Consider the following 11,885-nt stretch of genomic DNA (forward strand, 5'->3'; position numbering starts at 1 on the left):
GAATACTTACAAATAAAAGAAGTAGAAAGTTGCGCGAAAAACAATAGATTGTAATTGATTGGCACCTGGCGGGAAGTCTTCTCTCGTCATTTTTTTTTCCCCTCTCGTCAGCCCAGGCGGCGCGTCGTTTATCCTCCGTCCCGAATTTCGAGAGCAAGCGCGAAATGAAGCGAAATTAATTTCACCGACGGCGTCTGAACTCATCAGGAAAATCAGCGCGCCCCGGCGTGTTCCGCTCGAATCGGCCCCCGCGACACGCTGAATTCGCCAGCGAGCGCGGGAGTTACACGGCGACGGCGTGAATCCGAAAATTCTGGGTATTAAATCACGGTTAATTTCCCCTTCCGGTCCCAGCGTCGATGGCTCCGCCGGTGTGATTGAGCCATTGTAATTTTCTATTCCGCCTCGACACCGCTCCGAAATAACCGTCCGGCTCCTTCGGTTCGTTCGTCGCGAAAAATTTGTTTCGCTTGTGACGTAAATTGTCGCGACTTGTCGCCGCGTCGGAAAATCGGCCGATCGGACCTCCGACTGCATCGATTAACGCGTATTCAAGGGGAACGATTTATTCTCTTAAGGACGAGCCCTTTCGATTCTAAAAAAAAAAATACTTGAATTCTTCGTAAGTATACCCTTCGTAGTATAACCTTCGAACGCAGGTTTGAGCGGGTCGAGAAGTCAATCCGTCCTCTCTGTTAATCTCGCGGGTGGACGCGCCCCGTTTCTCGGCCGCGGGACATCGGAAAACCAAATAAGATTCAAATGAAAGCGTCGAATCCGTCGGATGCATCGGCTTCGGGAACTGGATCATCGATTCGCGGCAACGCTCGGGCGAAAATATACGACACCGAAGATTGCAACGGTTCGCGAGCGAACTCGAGAGAAGAAGCATCCGAGGGAATACTTTTTCCGATGAAAAATGACTGTTTGCGTTTTTAGTGGGAGATACGAATCTGTTTAGAGTGTCTGGGAAAACGGTGACGCGCCTCGCCCAGCCGCTATTATTCTTCCGCCCACGCGACGGCACGGGGGTGGAAGGGAGGATTTATGTTTCGTCGATAAGAAAAAGGCGGTAACGAAAGTGCAGAGTTATTCGGTGCCGTGGCACGCCAAGATCTATGATATTCGATTTTCGAGACCGACTGCCGACGAGTGACGGGAATACCCGCTGCTCGATTAGCCGTTCCCGATGCCGAGGAATTTCTTCTATCGCATTTTGGCTTGATTGGTGGGATAGGACGAAGAGGTTGTCGCTTGGATTTCGGAGCACTGGTTTACAATAGCGTAAGAAACGAAATTACTCGTGACCTAATCAAATCAGAAATATACTAACAATTTTCGACATTCAAAACCTCGTACATCTATGAAAAGATAAGACGATACAAAAGACGTCGCAGGATGAAGGATCACCTTCCCGTCGTCGACTCCAAATCGATGCTTGCCTCCCTCTCAGAGAAACTCTTTCGCCCTCCTTTTTTACGCCGTTAGGGGGAACCCACGGTTCGAGAACGTACCAAGACAGGACCACGCTGGCTTTCTCTGCTCCCTGTCCGCTTTAACAGCGGCCGTGCGACCCGGCAATTAACCCACGAGCACCCCGAACAGTCGACGAGTTTGTTAAAGGGAAAGCCAAACGAGTGCGAATCCAGCTCGCGTCTTTCTGATTCGTGGCAATCTAATTTCGTTGTTTCGATCTGTCCGCCGCTGCTCGAGAACCACTCGTCCGTGGATTTGAGTGCACGCTCCCGGCCAAGTAAACACATTTATACGTCTTCTGCAGGGAATGGCGGGTACCAGCGATCCGGGGACATTTCGGCGATCAAAAAGTTTTTACAGGCTACGTGTCCGAAGACACTGCTCTCGCGAAGGATGAAAAGTTGCGGCGGCGGGGATTCCTTTAGGGGTTTTGGACGAATGAAGCGTGGACATGCCTTTCGTACGGTTTTATTGTTATTGTCGGGTTGTCGAGAAAGTTGGTGGCAATTTTTAAGAAAAATTCGAAAGCACTCGTCTAAATTAAATGACAGGTTTGGTGCTTCCAAAGAAATATTCCATTATAAATATATATTATTCGTGTATATATATTTATAATGAAAAATTTATTTGGAATCGTCCAGCCGATCGTTTAATTGACGCAAATTTCTGGATTCCAAACCAACAGTTCATACTAAATCTCACGTAACTAAATTCGTTCAAAAATATTGACGACTATCTTCACATATCTTGCTACACAAAGCAATTTCGAATACAATATAGTCCACCACAAAATAAAAAAAGTACACACGCCGATAATCGGGCCAATTTTCGTACCACTCTTCCGAAAGTCTTTGTTAATGCACGCCATTTATTTCCAATTTGCGGCCGATTTCTTTATTCGACGCGATCAATTATTGCTCCCCAATTCCGAGCGTTCGCGCGCGAAATCGACCAGTCGTACAAAAATCGACCGACACCCGCCCCGACGGAATAATAATTTTAATCGAGCTGAATATTGCATTCGCGGGTATCGCGTTTCTTTCACAAACGTACGGATTCGCGAGAAAAATCAACGAGTCGCCGCCACAAACAGCCGAAATGGAGTTTAAAAATTTACTCGTACCAGCGGCGCGTTTGAGGCTCGCGAGGACGATCACGAAAATTAAACGAGCGTTTCCGAGCGGGGCGAAACGTAAATTGTTTACCGCCGGCTGCCGAGAGATTCCCCCGGCCTCCAATGGCGCGCAAACCTCCCCTCTCGATCCTCTCCGCAGAAATTTTCGCGGCTCTTGAATATATTCATGATTTCCCGCAGAAATCACGGCGCGCGAGCTTTGGGGGCCGCGTGCCCGACAGCGCCGGTTTAAAATCGCGTTCGAACGAGCGAACGTTGGCTGACTTTGAATTTTATATGGACGGATGCCGTTAGGACTGGCAACCTTCAGGAATTTATATTCTCCGAGAGAATGGGAGAGAAACGAGTCGACGAAACGAATCCATTCTGGTTTCAATTTTTCCCGAGTTTCGCTCGGAATCGCGGCCAACTTTGCTCCGCGCGGTAGACGGGATCCACAGGCGATTGAAATCGTGATCCTTTATTTAAAGAATTTTATAAATGTACAGGAAAAACAAAATGAGGGTGATCTGGATGGGTGGTCAATTAAATTCCTTTTGATTCAAAGTGGTATGAAAATAAAATATAATCGATATCCACGTCTCGTCTTCACATAAAAAAAAAAAAAAGAAGAGACCAAGTCGTACATTACCAGAAAACAAACTTAAAATGCTACGGTATAGCCTCAGAATTCCCCCTGTAGAATTTCTTTCACAGAAACGAGTTAGAGACCCGTCGAGAGAGTTATTTCACCCCCGCAAGTATGCCAGCGTTGTAAAGAATAATAAGTTTCCGCTGAGACATTGCGCGCAAATTTTATGGACACTCGTTTCGGTGTCGCCCCTCGCGACGCCACTGCGTGGACGCGTCGCTCGCCATAGACGGCGTCGAGGGGCGAGGCATCGGGTCCGGGGAAATTTATTTCCGTCGAACTGGCTCGTCCACCCTCCTCTGAAATACGTGTGCCAGTCGCTGAAACGAATTCGTTACGGAGAAATTCTTAAAGACGTACTCGTATTCTGGAAGCAGCGAAGAACACCGTCGTTTTCTACTTCGTTTGTTGGCCGTAGTCGTGGCCCGAGTCGGGGGCGGTTTGTTACTTTCTTTACTCTCTTTTCTTTTTTTTTTTTTCCCATCTCGACGATATCGATCTGGCGGGAAACGACGGTTTCGGGTTGATAAGAATACGGTGGACGGGATTACGTTAGGTTGTACCTGGGGGAATTGCAAATTTACCGACTCTTTCAATTATCGATGACTCGATGCAGCTCTCGATCGATGTCGACGGGTTGTCCTCGTTTTTTTTATTTCACGCTGGGGCTGTCCAGCGAATATCGATGACATATGTTTCTTTCTTTTCCCTTACCATAATTTTAACCCTCTAGAAACTTTGGCGAATTTTTATCCAGCAGTCAACGAGTTATAGTATTCCCTCGATTAACGCCTCTCAACGTATCCTTTTATCGAGGTCACCCCTGTGACCCTAAATCCCAGCGTTGTGCCTCGTCAAACAGACGATTAATCGGCAGAAATTCGAAAATACTCCGTCAAGGATGGAATGGTAGGTGACAGGTACACAACGGCACAAAGCACAGAGAATTTCTACGCGAAAACAAAACCAGGACTAGGGTACAGAGGAAAGACTACGGTTGCTAATGGAAAACGAGGCGGCCAGGTTGAAGCGGGTAGAAAGGGCTGTTAGATCTTTCTAGGAAATTGAATTTACAATTTCTCCCCCTAAATGCCCTCTTTCGTCGGATAAAAGCTGCCAGGCCATAATAGGCCGGCGTGTCAACAGCTCGCTCGTTCGTCGAGCTTTTCTATGGGAGCTCGCTACACCTACAATGTGACTCGTCTCTAACGTCGACCTTCATAAACGACGTCGTCGCTGCTTCTCTTCCCTTCCGTCGTTTCTCCCGACGCCGATCCCCCAAAATTCTGGCGAGATTAATTCTTCTACCGTCGCGACGCTTGCTCCTCCGCTGTCGAATTATTATTCAAAGGGACTCTTGTCTTTTTTCCGACTACCCATCAACGTCCATTTTCACGCACGATCTAACCGACGAACGCTATATGCGTCACCTTGCGAAATTTTAATAAATTTATGATATCTATCGAAATTCCAAGAACTTCCAAATTAGTAAAGAACACCACGATATATTTTTATTTTCGATAGTTCGTATCTGTAGAAGTCTGTAACAATTTCTATTTCTGTCTCGGGAATTATTAGAGGTCCATATAGATATTCCCTTCGCCCGAATAATCTCCCATATTGCCGCATCCGTCGAAATGTTCCAAACGCGTCTCGGAACGGGGTGGTATCGAAGTAATTACGCGTGTAATTGTTAGTTGCGTAACGTGTCATCGGTGCCCCGTCGTGGCGACGGACAAAGCGGTCACGGGCGTTGTCAAGCGCACGCGTCTCGTCGCGCGTTTATGCAAACGCGCGGATCGCGGCTGATTATTTCGCTGGGATAACAAATTGTTGACGTGCCAGACGCAGCGAACGGGATATCGCTGCTACGAATGGAACGTCCATTCGATGGCATTACTTGCAGCGGGGAACGGCTTCCGGATCGCGACCGACCGACTGCCACGGTGATGGAAGGGTTGCTATCGGAGGAGGGAGCCAGGATTAAACGTTTTCAGAACGCGTAAGGATGGAATTATGCGAGGATAAAGAGAGATACGTAGATTCCAAGATGGAGACTCCTTTGGTTCGACCTTTGGTAGGAGAAGCATCTTCGGGATGGTTCTCGTGATCGGAGTCGTTGAGTCGAACAGTCATCGAGGTTAGGGGACCGATAGTTTGGATCTACGTGGCGCCACTGCGATGGAGATTAACAAAGCATTGAGATTGAAGAATAAAAATACAAAACTTTCCAAGTATAGATCGCGTTAACGAATCATCGAGACTGACCGACAAAAATACCGAATTTTCCAAGCATAGATCGTCCATAAAGACCTTGGTCGAGCTAAATTTGTTGCAACGAGAGCCGAATTGATACCGAACACTTTACGACTACCGTTGCTGGTTGTTGTTATCGAAACGAACGTGCCCCGTCCCTCGCGATGTCCAGCGGATACAGAGGGTCGCGCGAGACATTTGAGAACGGTCGAAAGGGCGGCTATGGAAATGAGATATCCCCGGGAATGGAAGGGCGGGCCGAGCAGACGATTCAGCCTTAAAACCAGGGTTTAGATTAGCGAGTGAGCTGGAGTGGCGGGCACAGATAAAGTGATTACTTTCAGTGGCCGCGGTCTCATTCAGATCCTTTCTTTTAATTTAGCCGGGTCCTTTTAAAGGGTGCGTTCCTCCTACGGAGGGCCCGGAAGGCTGCTCCATGACGGCGATAAAATTAAGCTCCCACCGTGCGAAAGATTTATTTGGCAGATGGAGCCATTCCCCGTTCGCGTTGTCCTGGACGCGGTGCGCGCGGTGTCCGTTTTATAAAGCTGTTAAAAAAGCACGGTAATTCCCTCTTTCGAGTGACTAATTTCGCCCTGGATTCAAGTGACGGAGCCGTTTCACCCTGCTGCTCGAGCGCGGGGAACGCGAACGGTCCGAGGTGTCCCTGTTGGGTCTGATTTGAGATGAAAGTCGCCATCTGCACCGCTTTTAAGTGAACCGGGCACCGCCGTTGCCTTGGCATCCTCTGTAATAAATCTACCGATCGCCTCGGTCACCTTGGTGCCACTCACCGTTACTTTTCTATCAGTCCAGCCTTCCAAAGTAACGATTCCTCCTTGTCTCGTCCTAATCTCTCTTCCTCCATACATCCCGCGAATTGTAAATTCCTAAAACCCTCCCATTATCTGGAATAACCGCATTCGAACAGTTGTCTAATTAGCAACCTTTACGGCGACGAATTATAAGCGAGCATTTGAATTTGTAATGACCACAACAGCTGGCTTTAACGAACCCGCCGCAACAGCGTGCTCTTATCGACCTGGCAAACGACCGCCTTTTCGCTGGTAATCGTCGCCAAGTGAAAGTTCAATAATTGAAACCCCCAATCTTATTCGTCGTCGCTGACAGAGGCGCTAGCTGTCCTAGATATAGACGCGGCGGTGTATTTTAGTTAATTAACTCCGTATTTTTGTTACAGAATTAGATCCGCTGATCCCGAATTTAATCAGGTCTAATTAACGTGGAACTTGCCTCGGTAAATATTATACCGGCGCTAATGCCGCGCCACTTAGCTCTGATTAAAAAAGTGTTACGGGGCACGGTTTATTCCGCAATAATTATCCCTCGAGGAGTGTACGTCTTAACCTAGGGTAACGCGGTGCTGGAAAAGTCTTCGTTCTCTATTTCGGTGAAATACGACTTTCCTAACTCGTCGACGAATTTAACGAAATAATTTGAACATCGAAATCAAAGAAAGTAGGACTACAGTAGGCTACTTTAAGGATAGTAAGCTTTTGGTTCTCGGGTGATAATGATAGTCGTCGAAGTCGAAGAGGAGGATGAGAGTAGAAATAGTCGCAGGAATTGAAGTAGGATTGTTTGGCGTGTCGGATCTGCTCGAGAACTTGTCGATAAGTCCATCTAAACTCTGTCTAACGGAAGGAAAAGGAGTCACGTTTCGTCTCGGGTCTCCTAATGGACTCATCAGAGCTATCCGCCGGACCCCCCTGCCACTCAATCTTAGGGTGAAGGATGTTTTAACGAATCGGTGGTCGGCAGAGAATTTGCACGAATAGATACGGTGATATCCCACTTGTACGTGCCACTGGAGGGGTGGGTCTGCTCGTACACTCGTGGCGAAAAGTATTTTCCATTCAAGATCATTGAGAATTTGTATCATTTTTTACGGAATCGTTTCGAATTAAGAAAGACGGTGGTCTCGACAGGAAGAAGCTCTCTTTTTTGTACTTTGCTATCAAAAGTTGAACGCGTTGAGTCGAGCATAACGTCGCAAATCACCGTACCCTTATTAAGGAATAAGGGTATAAGGATACGGACTTGTATCAAATCGATGCCGTTCTATTATCCTAACTAAACCTATCCTGCCAGCCAAAACATGTAGAGCATCGCTTTATCCAAGTCGAAACCCCATGACCGAGGGGAAATTCCGACTTCGTTAGGTGAACCATTCGAAAAGCTCTAGAGAGGATGTAGATGACGCCACAGGTTTGTCAAAGGTTCGAGCGTCCTCGAGCTTGTCAGGACAAGTGACGATTCGGCATCCCCCCTCCCCTGATTGTTTGACATGGAAATATACTTCCGATGCGTAGCCGGAAACTGTCAGTGCGAACACGCGGCTGTAACTCGAGCGACAGGCGAGTTCCGATCGACGAGAAAAACACGCGCACGGTCGGGTCGCGCACTCGGGTCAATCATCGGTTCGTCGTAATCAATTGGCAAACATGGCATATCGAATTACAGCCGCGATCTCTGATCTGGTTACAATGGCGCACGGTAATTGGTATAATGGCGAGTTTTCGTCGGGCGTGCATTATTCGCGGGGCTGTGTTTGTTACTGGTAACGATTCCCGGTACTCGTTAACGTTGTCGAATATTAATATTTCGTTACATCGACGAGGTGATGGATCGGCGATGATTTCGGATTATGATACACGGAAACTCGCGCGAATATTACTCGTTCGGTAGCGACAGTGGTGGATTGTTGCGAAGGCAGAGAACGATGCGTGGGATATATTTTGGAAACACCGATGCTTTCAATTCGAAGCAAAATTACGAGTTCTTATTGTATTTATGGGATTAATTTTAATTTCGTCGCAGCTGCATCCATTTCATTTATTTGCGGAGAATAAAATATTTTCATCGACGTATTTCTCGCGTGATAAATCGATTTTGCAATTGGATTGGGGTTAATGCTACAAGCGAGAGGGCATGTTTCGTTTAACTAAGCAAAATTATCTAAAATACCCTTCCCTGCTACCGAAGATTTCACGTTTAAAAATCTGTGCATGCCGTCGTTCGAAAAATGTTCTTCGGAAGAAATACGATAATGTACACACATTCTTGCTGCTGAAGATTTCACGTTCGGAAACCCGTGCATACATCGGGGACGATCTTCGGCCGGCGTACGTTTTTGCCAGCCGAGTGCTCGATCACGCTGCTTAATTCGCCGGAATCGCGCGAATAGCTCGTCGACGGCGGCCATTTCACGAGGCTTTGCTACCAAAGGGACAGCCATAAATCCCGGGTCGGACACATCCGATTATTGGCGCGGGGGGCCAGCGCGGGATGATGCACGGGTTCCTTGGCGAGGATTTATGAAGCAATACTAAGATCCTGGCGCTGACCCAGCCGGCCAACAAGTCCCCGACACGTCGAATAAACAAATGCGGACGGAACGTGCGCCACCGGTGGATTCGTTTCCCGCGGCGTCGAAACGAGTAATTTCCGCTACGCCCGTCGTCTCGAGGATAATCTATGCGCTCCGTTTTACGACTTACTCGCACCTCGTGCCACGTACCGCCTGGAATTCATTTCTGATGGGGAAAAGGGAACAGGGACACGCCAAACCCCGTTGCTCATCATCCTGGAGGACTCTGGCGCAGGGTAAATGACGAATGCGCGAGGTACGTGCGCATGGAACCCACCGTGGGTATCTTGGATAGTTTAAAAAAGATATTTAACTCGACTATTAAATTTGACTCTTGGATTCGGACCAGAATTGACTCGAAGCTGAGTGACTTTTAGACTCTCGTAGCTAAGATCTCGGAGTCAACTCTTCCTAGTCGATTCTGGAGACAATTATCGAGACATTACCCACTCGCCCTTAGCTAAATATTCGATAACCATTCGAGTGTCCCGAAGCCCAGATATCGACCCAGCCAAGCAGACGTTTCGCTGAGGTTTCTTCGCAGACGTTAGTAAATAATTCCGTCCACGGGACAAACGCGTTAATTAAGAGCAAACTCGGGCCCAAGATCCGCGATATCGATAGAGTCGATTAATCGGGAATCAGCAACCCGTATGAAATATTTACGGACCACGAGCGGAGTATCGAAGACCAAGATTCCCTCGTGGGTCGGTGTTTGTCTTTTTCCAGCGGATGCGCAGCGTCTCGGTCGTGTATGTCCGTGTATATACGGGTGGGCTACAGGTGCTCGGGTACGTTAATCCTCGTAGGTCAAACGCACAACCGCTCCGCTTCCGTGTGGTCGGAAGTTGTGTGCTGATCCAGCAGTCTGCTTCGAGAACTTCCCGGTGAGAATCTTCCATGTACGAAGCACACAATTTTACAAACATTTTACGTGGAAAATCAATTCGAGTCGTTCCCATGTGATCCGTTGCTCGAACGTTCCATTACCTGGAGATCCGTTTTTCGAGACACTTCCGTCCATGAGTTCGGATGACGGAGGTTGCATTGTTACAAACGACGGTTCCATCGAGATTTCCATAACGCGGTTCGCGCGTGTTCAGCGGTTCGCATAATGTCCATGTTCCCTCGGATGCGTCCTTAATTCCAGTCGTATCCTCCAGACGATACATGTTCGATAATGTTTAATTGTGTTCCATGCGCGATACTCGCTTGATACCGTCTCGTTCCGCTTACCTACAACCATTCCTGAATAGAATGCGCCGCGTTGTTTTAAATAGATTGAAGTTTCATTAGAGAATCTATTATTCGTTGCGATCGGCGTCCACCGCGAGCTTTACGGAAACTTAATCAAAGGATGCTTATTAATTTAAGACAGGATAAAGTGCGGCTCTCGAGTATCATTCTTGGGAGCAAGTATATTAAATTCATCTTTTAAAACTAATTCTACCACGAACACGTATGAAATTGCAAAACTTCGATCGAGGGATACGTGTAACATCGACGAATTTTAACAATGATTTTTTAACAGCCACCTTCGATTATTTTTAACGATCCAAGCGCGGGTATAATTGAACGCGGCCGTCTAAAGAATAAATTAATCCCTGTTCTCGCATTTGGATGCGGCGAATATTGTTCCTTTTATTTCATCTTTTATTTACGTCGTCTTTTTTCCAACTTCTCCCTCTTTCGACGCCCGTGACGCATTTTTATCGAGTGCCCAGCCAGCGTGGCGCAGACTTTATTTACACCGCGAGGATGGTTCGCGATAAATTCTGCCGTTGTACGGGAATTTTCGCCAACTTCCCGGAGAGTTGCGCAATTGTAGTTTCGCGGTTACGATTCCGAATGCGCCAGGCACGGGCAGCCGTTATCCACACCTGTCGAGAGCATCACTTAACATACTTCGCCGGTCGTTCTTCTGCGTCGGTACACCCTCGACGTGGCTCATCCGCGCTTCGGTACGTTTACTTTTCATTGTGCCGCGCATGTGGGTCACGTGAGTCGCGCGGCAAGATTTTAATGCCGCTGGAAAGAACGGAGTACTTCTTTCGACTCGTTCGAGACGCTAGCGATTATGCGAACTCGATGAAAGTTGCGCCAGGAAACCAAATAAATCTCTTTAGGTCGCTTGTATTTTCTTCTTTTTTTAAAAAAATATTATCCGAAACTCGTGGTCGTGCGGTGGGTAAACAATATTAGTGAGATATTAGAGAAGTGAGTTTATCGGAAAAAATGCTTTGAGAGCATGTGTGTTTTTCATTAGTATATCATTCGCGTTCCTTGTTAAATTAAATCATATTGCTAGGTTTAAATAAGGACAGTTTTATTAAAAAAGAAGCTTTGGGAGCATGTGTATATTCTTCTCACTAGCAATAACATTAACGTTTCTCGTTAAATTAATTAATATTACAAAATTTAAGGGAACACGTTTTATTAAAAATAAACTTCGAGAGGATCTGTATATAGTTACTTCACGTCGCGATGACGATAATGGTCCTTGTTTAATGAATTAAAATTTGGTAATAGGGAGAATCTCCACAGCTCCAACGGAAGGTGTATCGATTTTCCGTGGATTCAATTATTTATGCCCCGTCACTGTACGCGAGAATTCCACTTAAGGTTAGAGCTATCCTTCTGCGACCCTGTACGTATTGACGTGTGGTTAATCAAAGCGTTCCGTTGCCATTGTGCCGGCTAACAGCTGGATTATGTCACGTTTCGATAATTGGTATCTTAGGTTACATCGCTACTAATTATCCTAGTGTCACGTTGTATCGATTCGACGGCCACTTCCGGCCAGCTCGCGCCTAGCAAGTCCGCCAATCAACGTCGAACGACCATGGATGTATCAAACATGGTTGTGAAAGAACAAATTAAATTATAAAAGAACTCGGAAGGTGTCAATGTCTCAGGGTGGTTAGATTCGACTTACCCCGAGCTAAAAGTGTTTACCTGAAAAATTGTCAAGTCCGAGTAGATCACTCGCGAAACCT

Source organism: Hylaeus volcanicus, chromosome 4 (genome assembly GCF_026283585.1).
Source record: "Hylaeus volcanicus isolate JK05 chromosome 4, UHH_iyHylVolc1.0_haploid, whole genome shotgun sequence".
NCBI classification, from domain to species: domain Eukaryota; kingdom Metazoa; phylum Arthropoda; class Insecta; order Hymenoptera; family Colletidae; genus Hylaeus; species Hylaeus volcanicus.